The following is a 24019-nucleotide window of genomic DNA, read 5'->3' as shown; positions in this document are numbered from 1 at the left end:
AGAATAATCCACAGTGGTCAAGGAGCTAAAGACTAACTTGATCCATAATTAAACAATACATTCACATGGCTGAGCAAAGAGCTTACAGCTATCGCTCATGTCTGATGTTCTTTACAAGGCTTATCTCCATTGGAAAGCTTTCTTTTAAAATACTTCTTTGGCAAGTAGTCTAAATTATTCACTGCTTCCATTATTAATTTTTGTTACATATTTCTAGTGTATTCTGTACAATAGGATGGAAACATTTCATGCAGATTTTTAATTAAGATTAGTCAAAGCCACCATGCTAATAATAATAACAAATAGACACATACCACACATATACACTGTGTAGTTCTGGCTCATTAGATAGAATATGTAGCAAACAGCAATCAAAGCATCATTTCTTTGAACATTTACTTTAATTATGATACTATATACTACATATAATATTTATTCTAGGGGTGTGGAGAGGATTTTAAGATGAAAAAGTATAATTATGGTAATTATGATTTGAGGGCTTTCTTTCTTGAATATTTCCTTTGGAGATTTGTGTGCCGTGAAAAAATATTAAGTAAAAAAAGGCTCTGGGCATGAACAAACACTTCGTATTTTAATAATCCTCATCATATTCAATGCTGCTGCCATATTAGCATATTGTCATTTCTGCTTTTTTCTTTTTCTTAAAAAATCTATTTGCATAATTATGTCGAGTGCAGTCTCTTTCAGGTTGTTCGTGGGTATGGAGCACTTAGAATTTCATATTACTACAGGAGATCAGCTTCTGTAGATATTCATGACTTTTTGGATCTGAAAAGAAAAATAAGGGTATATATTTTTTATTTCTGACTTTTTTGTGAAGAGGAAACTTTGGCACCTTAGAACAAGGAATGTCAAATTGTCTTATTTTCCTTATGTAATGCAAATATGTCATATAGAAATACGTATGTATACACAGGTATTAATTTTTGCTGTAATGAGTAATAGTTCTATGAAACTCTGACTTCTACATTTCTCAGTCTTTATTCAGGTAATAAATGAGGTGTGAATACATAATAAACAATAGAAAAAAATTTAAATACTGGACTAGTTTGTAATGATCCTTAAATAACACATGCACACAAACACATTCATACACATACCATGTACACTTATATATGATCCATTGCCTACACAGGGAAAAATATTTCTTAAACTTGCAATAAATATTTTGAATGAAGCTGCTAATTTATACCAATTTTTGCTATAATTATTTTATGGCCTTTAAAAAAAAATACGTACTTGTATATTTAAAAAGAAAAAAAAAAGTGAAGCAAAGTGGAAAGGTCCAGAAAAGAAAACAAAAATTTACTGTAAATCTCACCACCCTTCTTCACTCAACAATCAGTTTTGGTGACTATCAACTTCATTTCCCTTTATTCACATACAAGCAGTGTAAAATATAGGAATAGTTTTATACAGTGACATAGCATCATGCAAAGTATTTTAAACTTAAAACTAAGCTTAATGTTATTTGATTTTAACTGAAGAAAAGGACCTGAAGTGAGACTTACAGAATTACTGAAGCTTGTGTGTGTATGTAAGACATACCTCCTAAAAATAGCTTTTTTTTTAAATTGAGAATTAAAAAAATCAGAGTTTTATTTTTAGTGAAAATGTCCAATTTAGTAAAAAATACTATGGAGCTTACACAGTAAGGAGGGTTGGAGGACTATGTTCATGACTAATATTCAGTGAGGAAAGTGCAGAACCACATCAAAGATCCAGTGTGATTAAGACATCCCTACCACCACTTCTATCATTCGTATCTGAGATGGTAGAGATGTTGCTTGACAAGCATTACTACAATCTGAACATACTTGGCCAGCCATTTCAAAAAGGAAACCAAACCAAACCAACCCACCAAATCCAACAACAAAATTAAACAAAGCTGGGTTTCTTACATTTCTTGCCTTGGAATTGAAGACTCATGTGAAAGCCAACCAGATCCTGGGCCATGTGCCTGCAACTAGCTGCAAGGTGGCTAGAGAAGCAACTGTTCTTAGTCTTACCTCCAGGAAGATGGGACTCACGATATGAGACTTTATCATGTTGTTGGCAGTTTTGAAGGATTGGGTGGCCATGTATGACAGTTATCCATTCCAGATCTCTTGTTTCCTGATAATCATAATTTCCTTTTTCATTATTCCTCCTTCTCATGGTGCATACTCAGTAATACTTACTGAGAAATTGTACTTAAGAGGTAATATTTTGATACTTGCATGTCTAAAAAGAGTTATTTTTAACTATATATTTCAAGATTGAAAAATATTTGACTCCCTGCTAAGAAATATGAGGAAAATACCACTCACACTTCCTCCCACATTTGCCCTTTTAGCTTCCATTTTCCCCTATTTTTAATTATGTTATCATTTTAACATTTCTAAGAAATATTACATTCACATTAGATTATATAATTAAAATTCCTTTAGCTCTTTAATCTTTAGCTTTGGCATAAATGGATGCAACTCTCACTAACCATTCCTTTCTCTAGTTTCTATTTTCCTAAGCTCTTTATCATGTGTTATTTCTTGTTTGGCTACATTTCAGTGTGCAAGAGTGAAAAGTTCTATCTTTAAACATAAAAGATAACTTCCTGCATATAAAATTGGGATATCAGTGTTTCTTAGAAATTTACAGATATCTCTATACTTTTTTCTGGAACTGAATATTTCTTTGGAGACCTCTAACGACTACCTGACATCCCCTTTGAATGTGACTTGCTCTTTCATTTATTCATGAATACCTATATTATTCTTCCTTTATCTCTAAAGACTGAGGAATTTACCAGAATTCATGTATTTATATCAATCCCTCTGTATCCATTTTTCCTGGGAACACTGTTATACTCAAGTGTAGATTCAAGACTGCCATATTTTAGTACAGGTTAACTGTGTACTTGAATTTTGTGTTACTTGCTCTGTTCTCTTATATATTCAGATATCCCTTGACTTATGATAGGATTACATACTGATAAACACATCGTAAGTTGAATAGATCATGAAGCTGAAAATGCCTTTATTACACCTACAGAAACATCATAGCTTAACTTAGTCTACCTTTAACTTGCTCAGAACACTTACATTAGCCTATGGTTGGACATTATGTAACACTAAGTCTTTTTAATATTGAAGTGTTGAATATCTCATGTAATTTATTAAAGACTGTACTGGGAGTAGAAAAACAGAATGGTTATATGGGTACAGAATGGTTTTAAGTGTATTGGTTGTTTACCTTCTTGATTGTGTGGCTGACTGGGAACTGTGGCTTCCTTAAAGGGGATCATACCGCTTAGCACTAGCCTGGGAATAGATCAAAATTCAGAATTTGAAGTACAGTTTCTAGCAAAGTCATATCACTTTTACACCATTGTAAAGTGAAAAAATTCTAAGTCAAACCATTGTTAAGTGGGGAACATCTGTAGTTTAGTATCTTTTGTTGTATCCATGTTTCCCATCGTCCTGCTCATGTTTTGTTTTGTTTTCTGCTATTTTATTTATGTGATTTACTTCAGCCCATCCACTACACTTTTGACTTTGTTTTCGGTTATGCTCATTTTTATATGTTTTTAATGTGACTTGCAGAACTATTATCTTTTTCTTTTTCACTTGCATTTTTTCCATAAGTTCTAGGAATTTCCAGCCCTTTCTGTCTTTTATATTCCTTTATTTGAACATTTGTAACTCCCTTTTTCCATTTTGAAAACTTAAAGTGATTATACTATCTATCATTTCTGTTTTTGACATTCCCTGTTTCTTTGAATAATTCTTTTTATGATGTTTCTTCTTCAATTGGCCTTTTTAAATGTTTTCATTCTTCTATAAAAAGCATGCTTTAATGTGTGGTTTTTCTGGTAGAGCTTTTGTGGTTACTTAATGAAAGACACAACTACATGGCCCTGGTGGCCTTCGTCCGTTTGATAGCTTAGCTGAGAGCTGGTTCAGTGGACTGAGCTGGTCTGCAGAGAGCCAAGGTCTTTAGCTCATGTCGGCATTCCTGGTATGTAAGGTTGTTTCCAGGGCTGTTGGTTTGCACTTCTTGACTTTGGTATTCATATTCCCTAGCATTGTTCCAGGGCCTAGAGAACACTTGATGTATTTCTTGTTGCTTCGTGTAGTGATCAGCAAACACTAGAACCCAAGGGCCAAATCCAGCTTGCTTCCTGTTTCTGAATGGCTTGTGAGCTAAGAATTTTTTTATAGAGTTGAAAAAAATCCAAAGAAGAATAATGAGTGAAATATGAAAGTTATATGAAATTCAAATTTTAATATCCGTAAGTGAAGTTTTATTGAAACCTGCCTTGCTCACTGGTTTATATAGTGTCCATGTCTGCTTTTGTACTGCCACAACAGAGTAGAGTACTTACAAGAGAGAACAAAGGGCCCATATTTCTGTATAAAATGCATACTATTTGGCCCTTTGTGGAAAAAATAACCCTGACTTAGAGAAACTCTGTGTTCCCCACTGCCCATGTTAGGCTTACCTGTAAATATGTAACATGGTATTAAGCACATACTCACTCTTGGAGTTCTCACTTGCATGTCCCACACGCTGATAGCCAGACCCTCTATCCTAGCACTTTGGTTTTGATGCAGATGGAACATTTTTGTCCATATTACGTTATAGAAAAATGAAAGTATGGAGGATTATATTCACCCTACTGTTTCTCTGCTTATAAAATTTTCCTAAATAAATTATATGTTATATTGGGGTCACGTGATGCTGTGGTATGTCCCTGTGACCCTCTTGCATGATATTATTTATCTTTGAATGTTAATTACTGCTAATGGAAATCATGTGGGGTCAAACTGGGCATATGGTGGTTAGAAGATCTAGAAGAATCTGAAGTAATCCATGGCCTCTATTTTGTTTTTGATGTTTTTGTATACACCTCTTTTATCTTTTTTGGTTTTTATCTCTATCTTTCCACCATTCTGAGATAGCAAACTGGATCTCTACTCGGCCTTTTTTTTTTTTTTTTAATCTTTCTAGACAACTCCGGATCTCATAATTAATCATGATCATTTTGTATGCCATCTTAACTATGGGAAAATCTATACATTGTCCTTGATCTCTCGTTTTGATTATCATTTAAGTGTATTTAGCGGGTGATCTTAAAAAGTTCTTTGAGCCATGACAATTTTCATATTCCCCTTATGATGGAATGTTTTCTTTTATCCAGTAGTTGGTTTTTGTTGGTGGTGAGATTTGAAGAAGCAGAGGGAAAGAAAATATTCTTTGGCCCTAGAACTGGAAACAACAGGTTGTGTTTATATCTTTCTAAATCTTTAGAATCATATATAGTTGATCTTACTCTATACCCCTGAATTTAATTTCTGGCTTGACATTAAACCACTAAGATCTTCAGCTATGCAAGAAGAATGACTAAAACTTGTTTGAACTTTGTGATTTGACTTAGGACTATCCTTTCAGCTGGATATACCAAGCTTATTCTAGTAAGAATGGACATTTAAGTCCTTTGTAAATGTAACACCCATTATTTCCTCCACTAAAAAGAGGTTAACTTCTAAAGAGACCTGAGTCATAATTATAAAACACCTCTCATTTCCCTAACATCAGCCCAAGCATTTGCTTTCATTTAATCTTAAAAACCAAGTTATTCTTTCTATTTTTTGCAGCTGTGATAGTTTTAGGACATATTGCATATGTCTCCCAAAATACTCCTTAAGAAGTTGCGTGTGTGAAGTTTTCGTGTGAGATATTTCCGAATGAAGTTCATTGTGAATTCCTAAATAGACAAGGGTATCAGGATTTTCTGTTCTTTCTTTTTCCGTGTTTTGAAAATGATATTTCTTTGACAAAATGTCTTAGGGGTAGTAAGCCAAGACCAAAGGAATAAAATGCTTAGGAATGTCAGTTCTTAATGGCACCACAATTTAGACAACATAAAAAGAGAGTTTGCTTGCTTGTTTGTTTAAGGAAAACAGCCTTAATAACAATCAACCACAAGATATGAAGCAGTATAGACTTAAGACCTAGTATCGTATTTGAGAGTTAGAACAAATGTGACCTTTAGAGATATTTTCTTCTGAGCACAGGGAAAAATCAAAATATTTATAAAAGGATGTGAGCAATGTTTGAAAATTTTTAAATTGTCTTACCTTTGTTTGGAATTCGTTGATATCTAATAAATATCATTTTCTAAGAAAAAATACTAAAATTTTAACTATCATGAGTCAAAAATTTTCTTCTCTTTTAATTCATCTGTCTTCCCAGCTGAATAGGATTTGTAGGTAAAGGAAAAATTATTCTAAGATGACACAGCACAAATTGGAAAAACCTTTCATGACCAAAACAACTAAAAAAGCAGATGTTTATTGGATTCTTTTCTTCCCAGCACTTTAATAAGGATGTTAACAGCGATTGTTTTCTCCCCTGCCCTAGTAGTGGAGAATCATTAAAATGAAATGAAAAATGGGGCACCTGGGTGGCTCAGCTGGTGAAGCATCCAACTCTTGATTGTGGCTCAGGTCATGATCTCCAGGTTGTGAGATCTTAGCCCCACCTCGAGCTTTGCACTCAGCACAGAGTCTGCTTGGGATTCTCTCTCTCCCTCTGCCCCTCCCACTGCTCATGCACACTCTCTCTCTCTCTGTCTCTCTCAAATAAATAAATAAAATCTTTTAAAAAATGAAATGAAAAATAATGCATGCTGCAAAGATGTACAAAAACTCTACATTTCTACTGGTTCTAATTTATAGATAAGTCTTGGAATGTTCTTACAATGCCAGTTTTTTCCACATCGTTTATCTTCTGAAATTTATAGAATTATAACTTACAGTCTTCCATTATTAGTTACCATAGTAAACAAATTCTTTAATATGTTTAAAGAACTTTCCCCCCTCATTTAAAGATTTGTAATATTTATATATAGTTCAAGAACTTTTATGTTAACTTTCATATGAGTTAATAAAAAATAACAGCTTACCTTGTAATATGTGGTTATGATTCTTGGGATGTATTATGTGAATAAAGATCCTACACTTCTTGTTTGTTCAAGAAATAACACAGTGTGACATAAATATTTTTTCATTTCTCAAAGAAGTTTTATTATCTTCATTTATATTGGCTTTTTCTTTGTAACTAACTTATTATCACTATGAATACTCATAGATAATATTTTCCATTTAGGAATCAGTCTGCACAGATAACATGATGGTGAGAATGGAAAGAAGCTATGGCATCCATGAAATGGTAAGATGTGACTTTATTATTAATAAATTATTATATCCCCTTTGTAGGAAGGAATACTGAAATAGTTTTATTGTTAATCATATATAACTGAAAGATTTTGAGAGAAAAGATTTTGATATATATAACTGAAAGATTTTGAGAGAAAAGATTTTGAATAATTGAAAACAAAAAGGAATCTGAATATTTCCAATGTCTGATAAATGTAATCCTATTAATGGTACATTATGTTATTTTGAGTCCCCAAACTTCCTTTCCCTCACAGGTATTTTATTTATTTAATTAATTTAATTTTTATTTATTGAAGTATAGTTGACACAGAATGTTACATTAGTTTCAGATGTACAACATAGTGATTCGACAGCTCTATACATTATTTTCACCACAAGTGTAGCTACCATCTGTCACCATACAACACTGTTGGCTATGTTCCCTTTTGGGTGCCTTTTATCCTTGTGACTTATTCATTCCAAAACTGAAAGAGTCCAACTCTTTTTGCTCATTCCCTCCACCCATCTCTCTTCTGGCAACCATATTGTTCTCTGCATTTATGGGTCTCTTTCTGCTTTTTTTGTTTGTGTGTTTGTTTTTTTTTTTAGATCCCGCATATAAGTGAAATCATATGGTATTTGTCTTTCTTTCTTTGACAGACTTTACTTAGTCTAATATACTCTAGGTTCACCCATGTTGATGCAAGTGGCAAGATCTCATTCTTTTTTATGGCTGTGTAGTATTCCAACACACACACACACACACACACACACACGGCTGTGTAGTATTCCAACACACACACACACACACACACGCACGCACGCACACACACACACACATATACACCACCTTTTTTATCCACTCATGTATTGATGGACACTTAGGTTGTTTCACTTGTCATATGACACACCTAGGGAAGATGACCACACAGTGACTTGTTTGTGAGTGTTCACAGCAGCATTATTCCTAACAAACAAAAACCTGAAGCAACTTTACTCATCAAAAGTTGAAACAATTTGTAGTATCTATCTATATATAATGGAATACAGTTCAGTAATAAAAAGAAATTGATTACTGATACAAATAAAAACATAGATCAGCTAGAAAACATTGGTTTTAATAAAAGAAGTATACACAAAATAGTACATACCAATGGTTGCATTTATAGGATGTCCAACATCAAGTAACACTCTCCTGTACTGACAGGAATCACATCATGTTTGCTTGTAGCTGTTGGTGAGGGAATTGACTGAAAAGGGGCACAAGGGAACTTTCTGGGAGTGATGGAAATGTTCACTATTTTTATTGATATGAAAATTACACAGATGTATACATTTATAAAATTTGATATCATTTTAAGTGGGTGCATTTTATTGCATCTAAATTATATCTGAAGAAAATGAGAATTAAATGTAAAAATGACAACAACCCAGCAGACATAACATATTGGCTAAAGTGTGTAAAGTGACAGTATCAAGTGTTGGTGAGTGTGTGGAGCAATTTGAATTATCTTATTATACTGCTGGTGAGTAAATTGATGAAATCACTCTGGAAAAGAATTCGACAGTATTTACTTTAGACAACCTTTGGTATACCCTAAGACCCAGCGAGTTCACTGTAGAGTAAATACCCAAAAGAAATGTAGAAAAATGTTTAAAGTACCACTGCTTATAAAAACCAAAGAGTGTAAGCAATTTGAATATACATATATACTGGAATGGATAATTAAATTATGATCAAACGTTACACAGCACTGAAAATAAACAAACTACTACATATACCATAGATGAATCTCAGAAAAAAAGTAGTGTTGAGTGAAAAGAAGCCAGACACAAGAGAGAATATACAATGTGATTCACTTATGTAAATCTATAGTGTTAGAAGCCAGGATAGTGGTTTGATTGGTGGGGACGGTGACTGGTGTACAAAAAGGCAGAAAAAAGCAATAACATATTTGGATGGGATTATATGTATTTCCAAAGGAGCAAATAATGATAGCCAATATGATTTCAACTTAATGTCTTGGAGAATGACATCAAAGTACTTGGTAGTATTATCCATGACATAATGAAATGTTAGGATCATACCTGATAAAGACACTGAGACCTGTCTTTGGTCCTTGTGGCACAGAATTATTCCGCACACAGAATTATTCTATTATATACAACATATATACAGCATGCACAAATATAACTAACACAGGGCCCTTAGGGCCAAAAAAGAAAATACTGTTTTTTTTTAAAGATAGGAAAAGAAAAATAATATCACCATCCTGTTCCTTCCACCATATTGTTGAAAGATTATCTGAGATAATTTGAGGAAAATTATCTGAGATAATTTGAGGAAAAAAATTTTTGTAATAATTCCCACTATATGTTAATTGCTATCATTAAATCTTAGCCTTCAGAGTAGCCAAAATTCAGCACAGTTCCAATGCTAATTTTGACATAAATATGCTTTTCAGTGAAGGTGTATGATACTGGCACTTAACCCTATGTACAGCTGAGATCTACGTTGTGGGCTTGGGAGTGTTGAAAACTCAGTTATTGCTGTTTTCTTTTATTTAGTTGGTACTTGTAGAAACATTCCTCCAGGCACTCAAATGACCAACTTTAAAGGTTTATAGATTTAATTTATACCCACCACACCTCCAAAGGGATCTGATGCCTCCACAAAATTAAGTAAGTTATACATTTGGAAAATCTTCAGACCAGCATGTTACAGAATAGGTTCTGCATGATATTAGTTCCATGGGAGGTTAAAAATGTTACGAAGGGGAAAAAAAATGCATTATGTGGTTAAGTATATTGAACACTTTAGTAGATTTAATTGGCAACATTGATTTCTTCAGCATAGGTAGTCATGAATAATTGTACATTGTGAATTCACAATGGGGGAATGACATGTCTAGGAAAAACTCCCTGTATCTCCTTTACTCTCATACACATACTTATGACAACAGGTGTATGGAGTTTTCCCCGCACACCAAGCAATTCTCTGCAGTACCAGTTGGGTGTCCTGCAATTCCATTCAATTCTGACACCAACCAGAGTTAGCACAGACCCTACAGGATAAGGGCTCAGTCCCGTAACACTGTTCCCCACTTTAGACACCAATCACAAGTAACAGGCCCCCACAACTTCTGTCCAACTTGGCTGCACATTGGAGGTTCCTATGATCCCCTCTTTGGATTTCATTATTTGCTAGAACAGATTACTCAACTAGAGAAATACTTAGTTACATTTATTTACCAGTTTATTATATAATAAAGAATATGATCAAGGATAAAGATGGACAGCTAGATGAAGAGATACATAGGGTGAGGTCTAGAAGGGCCCTAAGTGCAGGAGCTTCTATCCCCGTGAGGTCGGAGTACATCACCCCCCTGGCACCAACCTAGAAGCTCCCCTAACTCCCTTACTATTGAAACTTTATGGAAGGTTCATCAGATAGGTGAGATTGATTATTGTCTCCATTTCCAGTCCCCCTCTGGAGAATAGGGGCTGGATCTGAAAGTTCCAAGGTTCTTATCCTGCATCGGTCTTTCTGGTGACCAGCCCTCATCTAAGAGTCACTTGATTAGAACAAAAGACATTCCCTTCACCCAGGAAATTCCAAGGGACTTAGGAGCTCAGTGTCAGATGCTCCCATCACTCAGGAAATTGTAAAAGTTTTAGGACTTCTGTGTCAGTAACCAGGGTCAAAGCCTAAATATTAAATCAAAAGATTTTCCTAGTATCCCTATTTGCATGGGTTTTAGGAGCTCTGTGTTAGGAACCAGGAACAGAGACCAATATATACATTCCTTATTATTTCACAACTTGCTATGTTTGTCAAAGGTATTTGGCCGTTTGGTCAGGAACAGCTATCTTCATGACACTTCACGTAGGAATATATTCTGCCATATCCATTTTGGGAAATGCTACTTTCAATCACAATATGAAAGAATGTCGTTGAGGATTTCCCCAGTTATCATCCTCAATTAGCTACTTTTTTTTTAAAGATTTTATTTATTTATTTGAGAGAGAGAGAGTGAGAGGGGGTAGGGTCAGAGGGAGAAGCAGACTCCCCACTGAGCAGGGAGTCCAATGTGGGACTCGATCCCAGGACTCCAGGATCATGACCTGAGCGAAAGGCAGTCGGTTAACCAACTGAGCCACCCAGGCGCCCTCAGTTAGCTACTTTTAATTTCATATCCAGCTACTCCTGAATCCCTTCTGATGACTTGGTCAGGACTGCAACGAACAGGCAAAATGAGGGCTGGACTGCAGAAGAAGTCTCAGGAGGTACTGTGGTATGGCAGAGGAGAAAAATGTAACATTCAGCATTTTCTGCCCTTGTTGTACAAGACCTTTCTCCTCACGGCCTCTGCCACCACTGCCAAACAGTTCTTCAGCCAAGATCTCAGTGCCAGAACATGAAACTCTACCTTCTGTTACAGTCTCAGGTTGGCTTGCATTTTTATTTTTTATTTTTTTAAAGATTTTATTTATTTATTTGACAGAGAGACAGAGATAGCGAGAGAGAGAGCATGAGCAGGGGAAGAGGGAGAAGCAGGCTCCCCGCCAAGCAGGGAGCCTGATGTGGGGCTCGATTCCAGGACCCTGGGATCGTGAGCTGAGCCGAAGGCAGACGCTTAACTGACTGAGCCACCCAGGCGCTTGGATTTTTAGCCTCAGACTTGCCATCCTCTCTTTCTTGCATTTTTAGCCTCAGACTTGCATTTTTAGCCTCAGACTTGCCATCTTCTCTTTCTCGTGGCATTGTGGCTAGCTGGTTTAGTGGGCGTCATAAGACAAAGCCGTCTAGAAGAGGCCACAGTATGTAAACAATAGCAAAAGTACCATCAGAGAGCATGAAAGCAGTTACCTTGCAGATGAAATTCCAAGTGTTAAGGCAGTCTGAGGTCAGTAGAAATCTCCATCGTATTTTATTTTATTTTATTTTAAAGATTTATTTATTTATTTGAGAGAGCGAGAATGAGAGAGAGAGAGTACATGAGAGGGGGGGAGGGTCAGAGGGAGAAGCAGGCTCCCCGCCGAGCAGGGAGCCCGATGCAGGACTTGATCCCCTGACCGCAGGATCATGACCCGAGCCAAAGGCAGTCGCTTAACCAACTGAGCCACCCAGGTGCCCCTCCATCATATTTTAAAAGCTTTGGGGCTTACTATTGCTGTCTGGGAGTATTGCGATAATAAATGCATAATACAAGCCTAAGGACCTTTAAATGCTATTAATTAGATTCACCATAAAAGGATTGTAAAATTAGAATTGTGCTCTCAATTATGATTTAATTCATTAAATGAAAAAATTCTGTTTTACAATGATGGTTCAAGACAGTCAATAGGAAGTAATGCTTCAAATACAGAAAATTGTTTTATACTAAACTTATGAAAAAAAGTGTGACATACTGTATGAGGGAGTAGCTAGTAGCTATACCACAATGAATATGATCAAATGAGCTACACATATGCAATCACGTGGGCAGGCAGGAATGTTTTCTTTTGGCATGTGAAGTGATACCTGAAATTAGGTTGTTCTTTGTCTAAGAAATATTTTTATGCAGTTAAATGTAAAAGGGGGAGAATGGTATAATTTTTAACATGGTTTGTTGCAATGTATAAACATCTCATAAAAATCCATCAAAAAATCAAGAGATAGTAATTATGACTCCCTGATGATTACCTTTTAAAACTGTTTAAAAAAGATTTCCAAAGTTGGCTTCTGTTCAGAAAAACTTTTGATTGCTTAACAATTATCATAACTTTTAAAAATGCTCTGTGACTGATGCTTTGGTAATAATTAATTCTGTATGTGTCAGCTTTATTTAGAAATAATAGAAGGAACTGAGGTATTATATTAGGTTATTAGCATCAAGACAGCCACTAGAACAATATATGCCCTCCTAAATATCAAAATAAAAAGCTGCTAAGAGGAAGAAAGAAAGGAAAGAGGAAAGAAGGGAAGAGGGACGAAGGGGAGAATGAAGGAAGGACCAAACTTTGCAATGTTTCCCTAATCCTAAGGAAAGAGTTTTAAATTCAATCTGTTGAGAAATAATTTTTTCACCCACTGGAAATTTTGAGGAGATACAGAGCTAGAGAGTTATGATTTGAGATGGTTCTCTTGCTTTTATTGGTATCTCCTAAACAGTAATATTCATTTTGCCTGTGTATTAGTTTTTCCAGAGAAGCACAAGCAATTGGATATCTATCTGTCTGTCTCTCTCTCTCTCTATGTATGTTTACATATGTATGTGTTTGTATATACATGTATTTGCATACATATATATGGGGAGATTGGTGCATACAATTACAAAGGTCAAGAAATCCCACAGTCTGCTGTCTATAAACTGGAGAATCAGAAAACCTGGTAAAGCAGGCAAGCTGGTGATGTATTTCAGTGCTAGTCCAAAGGCCTCAGAACCAGGGCAAACAATGATGTAAGTCCTTGTCTGAGTACAAAAGCCTGAGATTTGGGAGGACCAATGATATAAGTGCTGATCATAGTCCAAAGGCTGAGAACCAGAGGTGTCAATGTCCAAAGTCAGGATATCTATGTCCCAGCTCAAGCAGAGAACAAACACGCCCTTCCTCAGCCTTTTGGTTCTATTGGGACCCTTAATGGATTGGATTGGATGATGCCCATCTACATTGGTGAGGGAAGCTTTTATTCAGTCTACTGACTCAATTGCTAATTTCTTCTGGGATCACCTTTATGGACACACTCAGAAATACTGTTTTACCAGTTATCTGGGCAGGCCCTTTGGTCAGTCAAGTTGATACATAAAATTAACCATCATAGCCTGTATGAACTTCCACTGTCACAGTGGCTGCAAACTTAGAATGTTGGTATCTGGAGACCCTAAAAGAGAATTCCTTTCCCACCCTATTTATCACTCCTCTGCCTGAGATGTTTTCATTTGAAAGAAGCACTTCATGTGAAAAGAAACTATGAGAGGTCAAATTAAGGGAGTGAGGATAAAGGAAATCTGTCAAATGATAAACACCAAATGCCTAATTAACTTAAACTCAAGTTAACAACTGCATGAAATCTTGACCTTCATGACTCCATTCTTTTTACTGGGAAAATGAAATAATGAGCTCCATGTGTGGAACATTACCAAAGAAGTATAGAGACCAGGTCATTTTATTAATTGCTGTGAATTGCCATATTTATTTGTTATTGCACAAAAGGTACCAATCAAATAACTTTGTTTTTTAGAATGGCTCTATTTACTTAGCTTTATGTAGGCGTTACACTAATAATATGAGGAAGGTGATTATACATACATTCACTGCTACTTGACTGTGTGTTTCTGCAATTATCCTGGAAAAATGAAGAAAAAGATTGGTAGACTTTGAGATCCTGGCCTTCTGGGAGTAGGTGAAGAGGGAGAAAAAGAGATTAATATGGAGTGCATAGTATAAATGTCAGAAACCAATTTGAGTGTCCCGGAGGAGGTATTTATTTTTTACACCTTTTTTCAGTAGCTTAGCAAGGGGCTGGTATAGCCATTTGAGTTAGATCAAAAGAAAAGGATGGTAACAGCCAGTGAACTATGGACATGTTCCCTTTCAACAAGAGTACTTTTTTTTACCCAGGAAACCCCACTGTGAGGCAGTTATTTAGGTATCCTCTACACTGCACTTCCCTTCCATTATTCTGTATGTTGATGGTGTACAGAAGCTGAGTGTCCCTCTTAGAGCCTTTCACATGGTAAGGCCAGTGTAATTTTCCCATGGAAACAATCCTTTATTTAGGGTAAGAGCTAGGAAAATATGTGTGCTTTGCTATCTCACTGTCTACTTTCTCATAACAAGTATGATTTTACTTTACACCATATTGACACAAATAGTATATGTGTCTATGCCCTATTTGCCTCACAAAAAAAGTTAGACTCTTTTATATATATTACCTTATTGTAATCGCCACTCTAAGACGTTTTTAGATGTCCTTATTTTGTAAACAAGGAAAAGTACACAAAATTCAACATCTATTCAGGGGAAAAATACCAACAAACTAGAATTAGAAGAGAATTTTCTAAACGTGGTTAAGGGAATCTACACAGACTTAGAGCTACCATTGTACTTGATGTTGAAGGACTGAAAGCTGTTATCTTAAAAACGGAAATGAGACTAGGGTAGAAAGTCTATTCTTACCATTTCTACTCAACATTTTACTAGCAATCCTAGTCAGTGCTATAAGACAAGAAAAAGAAATGGAAGCTATACATATTTGAAAGCAAGAAGTAAAACTGTTTATTTGAGGATGATATGATTGTCTATGTAGAAAATCCTAAGGAATCTATAAAAAAGAGAGCTATGAAACTAGGAGTTGAGTTTAACAACATTTTAGGGTACAAGTTCAATATTCAAAAACCATTTACATCTCCATCTTAGCTCTGTGTAGGCAGAATAATACTCCTCCCAAATTGCCACACCCTAATACTTGGAACTTGTGAATATGTTACCTTATATGACAAAAGCAGCTTCACAGATGTGATGGAAAATTATCCTGGATTATCTGGGTTAGCCCACTCTAATCCCACTCTAAGTGGGATTAAGATCTAAATCTTTAAAAGTTAAGAGTCTTTCCTGACTGTGGTCAGAGAGACGTGAGGATGGAAGAAAGGTCAAAGAGATGCAACATTATTGGCTTTGATGATGAAGGAAGATGGGAGACAAGAAAAGAATATAACCAACCTATAAAAGCTGAAAAAGGCAAGAAAATGGATTCTTCCCTAGAACAGCCTGACACTGTGTGAGAACATGTGTTGGACTTCTGACCTACAGAAGTATAGTACAATAAATTTTGTCTTAAGTTGCCAGTGTTGTGGTAATATGTTAATCAGCAATAGAAAAGTAACATCAGTAGTAAAGGAAAATAAAATTAAAAAAAAATACAGTTTATAATAGCATCAAAACAATGAAATACCAAGGGACAAATTTAACAAAAGATATGTAATTCCTGTAATGGAAAGCTAAAAAATATTGCTGAAAGAAATTAGAGAAGACCTAAATGAGTGGAAATGGATACCATGTTCATGGATCAGAAGAACTAGTTGAAAATTGAAATTTTGAAACCAATAGCACTTCTGTGACTATAACCAAAGAACATAAAATATATGGGAATAAGTTTAACAAAAGTATGCAGGTCTTTTACGTTAAAACTAAAACATTTCTCACTACATCAAAAACTGATGATGTAATGTATGGTGATTAACATAACAATAAAAAAATTAAAAAAAACTAAAATTTTTCTGAAAGAGATTAAAGATCTAAATAAGTGGAGAAATATATGTTGGTCTTGAATTGTAAAAGTCAGTGTTGTTACAGTATCTAATCCCCCACAATTATCTATAGATTCAATGCAATCCCAATAAAAATTCAAGAAGTGTTGTGTGTGCGTATATAGAAACTGACCAGCTGATTCTAAAAATTAAATAGAAATGCAAAGGTTCTAGAATAGTCAAAATAATTTCAAAAAGAAGAACAAAACTGGGTGACTCTCACTGCTTGATTTCAAGACTTACTATAAAGCAGCAGTAAATAAGATCATATGCCATAGGTGTCAAGTTAAACTTATAGATAAATGAAAAAAGAATTAAGGACTTTTATGTATAATTTATGAAGAATTTCTACACCTTAATTATAAGAAAAAACCCTCAAACTCTTATGAGTTGAATTATGTCTTCTCAAAAGATATTTTGAAGTTCTAACTCCTACTACCTCAAAATGTAACCTTATTTAGAAATAGGGTCTTATTTGTAGAATGGTTAAGACAAAGTCCTACTAGGGGCGCCTGGGTGGCTCAGTTGGTTAAGCGACTGCCTTCGGCTCAGGTCATGATCCTGGAGTCCCGGGATCGAGTCCCACATCGGGCTCCCTGCTCAGCAGGGAGTCTACTTCTCCCTCTGACCCTCTTCCCTCTCGTGCTCTCTCTCTCTCTCATTCTCTCTCTCAAATAAATAAATAAAATCTTTAAAAAAAAAAAAGACAAAGTCATACTGGAGTAGAGTGTCAAATATTTCATCTAATATTACTAATGTCCTTCTAAGAGAAGAAGAAGAGACAAAGACACTAGGTGGGGAGCAACACCATGATGACAGAGGCAGAGACCAAAGTGCTGCAGCTGTAAGCCAACCATCAGAAGCTAAGAGGTAAGGAAGGATTCTCACCTTGAGACCAGAGGGAGTGTGACTGCCCATACCCTGATTTTGGACTTCTAGCCTCCAAACTGTGAGACCATACATTTCTGATATTTTAAGCCACACAGTTAGTGGTACTTTGTTATGGCAACCCTAGAACACTAATATACAACTCAACAGCAGCAACAACAAAATAGCCACATCCAAAAAATATACACATGACAAATGAGCACTTGTAAAGATGCTAAAAATGATTAGTCATTGGGGAAACACAAAATAAACCACAGCGAGAAACCACTATACACTCACTAAAATAAAAGAATTTAAATATTATCAAAGATGTGGAGCTAATAGAATTCACTCATTGCTGGTTAAAATGACAAATATTATAGTCACTTGGAAAAACAATGTGACAGTATCTTATGAAATTAAATACATAAACCATATAACTCAGCAATATTCAGTATTACCAATGCCCCCAATACTCACACACAAACACGTACACACGTGCACTCACACACACACCATCTTCTCAAATGCAGCTTTATTCATAATAATTTAAAACTGATAAAAACTGCAACAATTGAAAACAAACTGCCCAGCAACTGTTGTATGATGTATAGATGTGTGGTGCATCTATACTGTAGAACAATATTCCACAATACAAAGGAATGAACTATGGATTCACACAACATGGCTGATTATCAAAGGCATTATGCTAAGTGAAAGACCCAGACACAAAGCCAAAATGCTGTTTGATTTCTTTTATATGAATTTGTATAAAGGTAAAAATTTAGTGGCAGAAAACAGATCCATGGTAGCCAGTGGATAGAATTGGCAGCAAAGAGCATGAGAATATTTTTAGGCTATAAAAGGTGATCAATATCATGACTGTAGTGAGGTTTATACCACTCTTTGTATTTGCCAAAGCACATACAATTGAGCGAAGTTGGAAAATTCTATTTTATGTAAGTTACATCTTAATAGGAATTACAAAAAAAAAAAAGCATGGTCTTTTTTTTTTTAGCATGGTATCATTTTTATATAACTCTGTTTGTCTTCCTATCCCTATCTACCTAACATTTCATGTTTAAATGCATACAGATGACTAATAAAGTGTATTCAGGGCTAATGGTCATTTTCTGGGTGGCATAATTTGAGGATTTATTTTTTAATTGTATTGGTCGAATTCTTCATAATATAGCATTTCATAAAAAACAATAGTCATTATTTTGGAATAAATTTAAGAACAATACTAACTGTATTTTTATATATATTGTGGTGAATTATGCTTTTACACATTTTGTATTGAACCCCTAAATGACAGGAAATTGGATAAGAAAGCACATGATACATGATAGTCAATCTATATATTAATGACTTAGGGAACATTTACTTTTTAATCTTACTGGTTAGATCTAATCTCTATTACATGAATTATTTTATGTCAACATATATTGGTGATATTATTTGATGTTATCAAAATAAATGCTTAGAGACATTTCTTACAGAAATAAATTTATCTCTCAAATCATTATTTTGCTCTCAATCTTAAACCAAATGTAGATCATATCTCAACTCCTTTAGCATTCTAGCAACGCATTATGTTTTTAAAGTAATTCTACGGTGAAATGCATTTAGGTAGCTCTGTCTTAGAAAATGGAGTCTATCTCCTGCCATACACAACATCAGTAAGTTGTAAAACCTTTTAGGGTTACTCATTGTTCTAAATGCTAGCCTATAAAGTTGGGAATAATTGCATCTGAACCCTGCCGTCTTAGGTCCTGGGGTATAGCAGATACTAAAAATACTTCAAAAGATACTGCATGCTTTTAATAAGTTTTTTTGTATCTGTCTGACTATATATAGTCCATTTATAGGTCATCTACATCTATCTTTGTGTCTATCATCTATCTATCATCTATCAATCATCTATCTATCTATGATAACACTAAATGTTAAAGAGATTTTAAATGTAATTACATGAATATGAGAAATAGGTATATCTAAGTTATAGCAGAATATGTGCTTCTGTGAGGACATACAACATATTTTTGCTTTGAATGATGTAAGTACATTCCCATGAGGTTAAATGGGATTGATACAAAAATCCTGATTTGTGTGGCATATTTACATATTAATATATTGCCTATATTTCCTTGCTCTGTCTTTATACAAGAATAAATTATCCATTTATTAATATGTCTTTAAGTGTATTTCATCAGCTTAATACTTTAGTTAGGAAGAATTCTAAGTTTATTTTCAGAGTTCAGGGGTCCCAAACACATCTTCATCCTTTTTTGGCCTCTTCCCCATTTTATTGCCCCTGACTCTGATGAAAAGCAAAATTCCTACTTCGGAAGAACATCATCTGGAAGTACAGGTCACATAAGTTTAGGTCCAAAAAGTATTTATGTTTTAAAGAGAAAACAGGCCACTAATACTAAATCCACAACTGATTGTGACATTGCAAACCCTTTGAAACCTATACAGAGGAGCTTCTGTGTTTGTGTAAGGGAGAACTTTCAGTGAGCCATCCAAATGCACTACCATGTCTTGACTTTGACCTCTACTGACTGAAAATCCTGACCAAGTTAAAATGTTGCTGTTGTAAAAAGTGGGTATATAGCAAGTCTTTGCTTTACTGAAAGTAGAAAAATAATCTCTAGCTATACACTAATACATGGAGAGAGGATAGCTGCCCACTGCTATCTGAGGATACCATGTGAAATATATTCATGGATCCATATATCCACACAAACTATGGAGGTTTTTCTCCCAATAAAAGCAAATGACACTAGCATAAAGCAGTCCACATACCAAGCATGAAATGATTTCATTGATATGCAAAAAGACAAATGATAAAACTGGAAAGTGAGATATGCAGGTTAAGCTAGTATATCTTTGGAGCTGGCTGCATATGTAAAGCTTTCAGCAGAATAATATTACACTTTACTGACAATGAAATGTCCATTACATAGAAGAATAATCATTATCATTAAGTGAATTTCCTGCTGAGTACATTTTTCACTGTGAGCAGGCCTATCTCTTGGGACATTTGCAAGGTAGTCTCTGTAAAATTGTTTAGATGGGAGAAAGTAAGAGTATTGGTTGTTTGATTTAGTTGTCAAATAAGAAAATAACGAGAAATTTTAAAGCATGCCACCAAGGTAGGTTTTTTTTCCTGACCCTCTAGGACAAAATTGAACACTTCTTTCTTGTATTTTCATCAAAGTGTTTTATTTCCTTTTTAAATTTAATTCCAGTATAGTTCACATATAGTGTTATATTAGTTTCAAGTGTATAATAGCGTGATTCAACAATTCTGTACATTACTCAGTGCTCATTGTGCTAAGTGTACTCAATCCCCTTCACCTGTTTCACCCATACTCCCACCCACCTCCCCTCAGGTAACCAGTGGTTTGTTCTCTACAGTTAAGAGTATTTCTTGGTTTGGCTTTTTTTTCTTTATTCATTTGTTTTATTTATTCAATTCCACATATGAGTGAAATCATATATTTGTCTTTTTCTAACTGAATTATTTCACTGAGCCTTATACACTAGATTTATTCATGTTATTGCAAAAGGTAATATTTCCTTCTTTTTTATGGCCGAGTAATGTTCCATTTTATGAATATACCACTTCTTTATCCATTCATCTACCGATGGATACTTGGGCTTCTTCCATAATTTGACTGTTGTAAATAATGCTGCAGTAAAGATAGGGATGCATATATCCCTTCAAATATGTGTTTTCATATTCTTTGGGTCAATACCCAGTAGTGAAATTAATGGATTATAGAGTAGTTATATTTTTAATTGTTTGAGGAACCACCATACTGTTTTCCACAGTGGCTGCACCAGTTTGTATTTCCACCAACAGTGCATGAGAAGGGTTCCTTTCTCTCCACATCTTCACCAACACCTTGTTTTTTGAGTTTTTATTTTAGCCATTATGACAGGTGTGAGGTGATACCTCATTTTGGTTTTGATTTGCTTTTCCCTAATAATGACTGATGCTGAGGATCTTTTCATATGTCTCTTGGCCATCTGTATGTCTTTTCTGGAGAAATATCTGTTCATGTTTTCTGCCCATTTTTAAATTGGATTATTTGTTTTTTGTGTGTTGAGTTACATAAGTTCTTTATCTATTTTGGATACTAACCCTTTATCAGATATGTCATTTGCAAATATCTTCTCCCATTCAGTAGGTTGTCTTTTAGTTTTATTGATTGCTTCCTTTGCGCAAAAGCTTTTTATTTTGATGTAGTCCCAGTAGTTTATTTTTGCTTTTGGTTCCCTTGCTTCAGGAGGCATATCAAGAAAAATGTTGCTATGGCTGACGTCAGAGGTATTACTGCCCATGCTTTCTTCTAGGATTTTTATGGTTTCCGGTCTCACATTTAGGTCCTTGATCCATTTTGAGTTTGTTTTTGTGTGTGGAGTAAGAAGTGGTCCAGTTTCATTCTTTTGCATGTAGCTGTCCATGTTTCCCAATGCCATTTCATGAAAAGACTGTCTTTTTCCCATTGCATATTCTCACCTCCTTTGTTGAAGATTGATTGATGATATAGTCATGGGCTTATTTCTGGGACCTCTATTCTGTTCTCTTGATCTATGTCTTTTTTGTCCTAGTACCGTACTGTTTTGATTACTACATCTTTGTAGTATATCTGGAAATCTAGGATTGTGCTACCTCCTGTACTGTTCTTCTTTTTTAAGATTGCTTTGGCTATTTGGGGTCTTCTGTGGTTCCATACAAGTTTTAGGATTGTTTGCTCTAGTTCTGTGAAAAACACTGTTGGTAGTTTGATAGGGATTTCATTAAATCTATTGATGGCTTTGGATGGTTTTGACATTTTAACAATATTCTCACAATTCATCAATGTGGAATATCTTTCCATTTGTTTGTGTTGACTTCAGTTTCTTTCATCAGTATTTTATAGTTTTTTTTAATACAGGTCTTTCACCTCCTTGGTTAAGTTTATTCCTAGGTATTTTAGTTTTGGGGGTGCAATTTTATTTTTTTTAATTAATTAATTTATTTTTTATTTTTTTTAACAATTTTTTTTAAAGATTTTATTTATTTGAGAGAGACACAGCAAGAGAGGGAACAAAAGCAGGGGGAGTGGGAGAGGGAGAAGCAGGCTTCCCGCTGAGCAGGGAGCCTGACGTGGCGCTCGATCCCAGGACCCTGGGATCATGATCCAAGCCAAAGGCAGATGCTTAAGGACTGAGCCACCCAGGTGCCCCTGGGGGGTGCAATTTTAATTGGGATTGTTGTTTTTATTTCTCTTTCTGCTACTTTATTATTAGTGTATAGAAATGCAATGGATTTCTGTATGTTGATTTTGTACACTGTGACCTTACTGAACTCATTGATCAGTTCTAGCAGTTTTTTGGTGGAGTCTTTAGAGTTTTCCATATATAGTATCATGTCATTGGAAAATACTGAAATTTTTACTTCTTCCTTACCAAATTGGATGCCTACCGTTTCTTTTTCATGTCTGATTGCTGTGGCTAGGACTTCCAGTACGATGTTGAATAAAAGTGGTGAGAATGGACATCCTTGTCTTGTTTCTGATCGTAGGGCAAAAGCTCTCAATTTTCCATCATTGAATATGATATGAGCTATGGGTTTTCATATATCACCTTTATTTTGTTTAGGTATATTCCCTCTACACCTACTTTGTTGAAGGTCTTTATGATGAATGTATGTTGTACTTTGTCAAATGCTTTTTCTGCATCTATTGAATTGATCATATGGTTTTTGTCCTTTCTCTTATTGATGTGATGTCTCACGTTGATTGATTTGCAAATACTGAACCACCATTTCATCCCAGGAATAAATCCCACGAAATCGTGGTGAATGATTTTTTAACGTATTGTTGGATTTCGTTTGCTAAGAGTTTGCTGAGGATTTTTGCATCTGTGTTCATCAGAGATACTGGCCTGTAGTTCTCCATGTTTGTAGTGTCTTTATCTGGTTTTGGCATCAGGATAATCCTGACCTCATAAAATGAATTTGGAAGCTTTCCTTTCTCTTCTATTTTTTGGAATAGTTTGGGAAGAATAGGTATTAACTCTCCTCTAAATGTTTAGTGGAATTCACCTGTGAAGCCATCTGGTCCTTCATTTTTGTTTGTTGGGATTTTTTTGATTACTGATTCAATTTCATTGCTGGTAATTGTTGTGTTCAAATTTTCTATTTCTTCCTGCTTCAGTTTTGGGAGGTTGTATGTTTCTTAGGAATTTATCCATTTCTTCTAGATTGTCCAATTTGTTGGCATATAATTTTTCATAATATTCTCTTATAATCCTTTGTATTTTTTGCTGTTGGTTGTTATTTCTCCTCTTTCATTTATGATTTTATTTGAATTCTCTTTTTTATTTATTTTATTTTTGATGAGTTTGGCTAAAAGTTTATCAATTTTATTGATCTTTTCAAAGAACTTGCTCCTGGTTTCATTGGTCTGTTCTATTGATTTTTTCAGTTTCTATTTCACTTATTTCTGCTCTAATCTTTATTATTTCCTTTCCTTCTACTGTTTTTGGCTTTTATTTGTTCTTCTTTTTCTAGCTTCTTTATGTGTAAGGTTAGGTTGTTCATTTGAGATTTTTCTTGCTTCTTCTTCTTCTTTTTTTCTT

This window comes from Eumetopias jubatus, unplaced genomic scaffold, assembly GCF_037043125.1.
Source record: "Eumetopias jubatus isolate StellerSeaLion01/CBP00866 unplaced genomic scaffold, mEumJub1_p1.0 scaffold_5, whole genome shotgun sequence".
Taxonomy (NCBI): domain Eukaryota; kingdom Metazoa; phylum Chordata; class Mammalia; order Carnivora; family Otariidae; genus Eumetopias; species Eumetopias jubatus.
The sequence above is the reverse complement of the archived record's forward strand: the minus strand, read 5'-3'. Positions refer to the sequence as shown.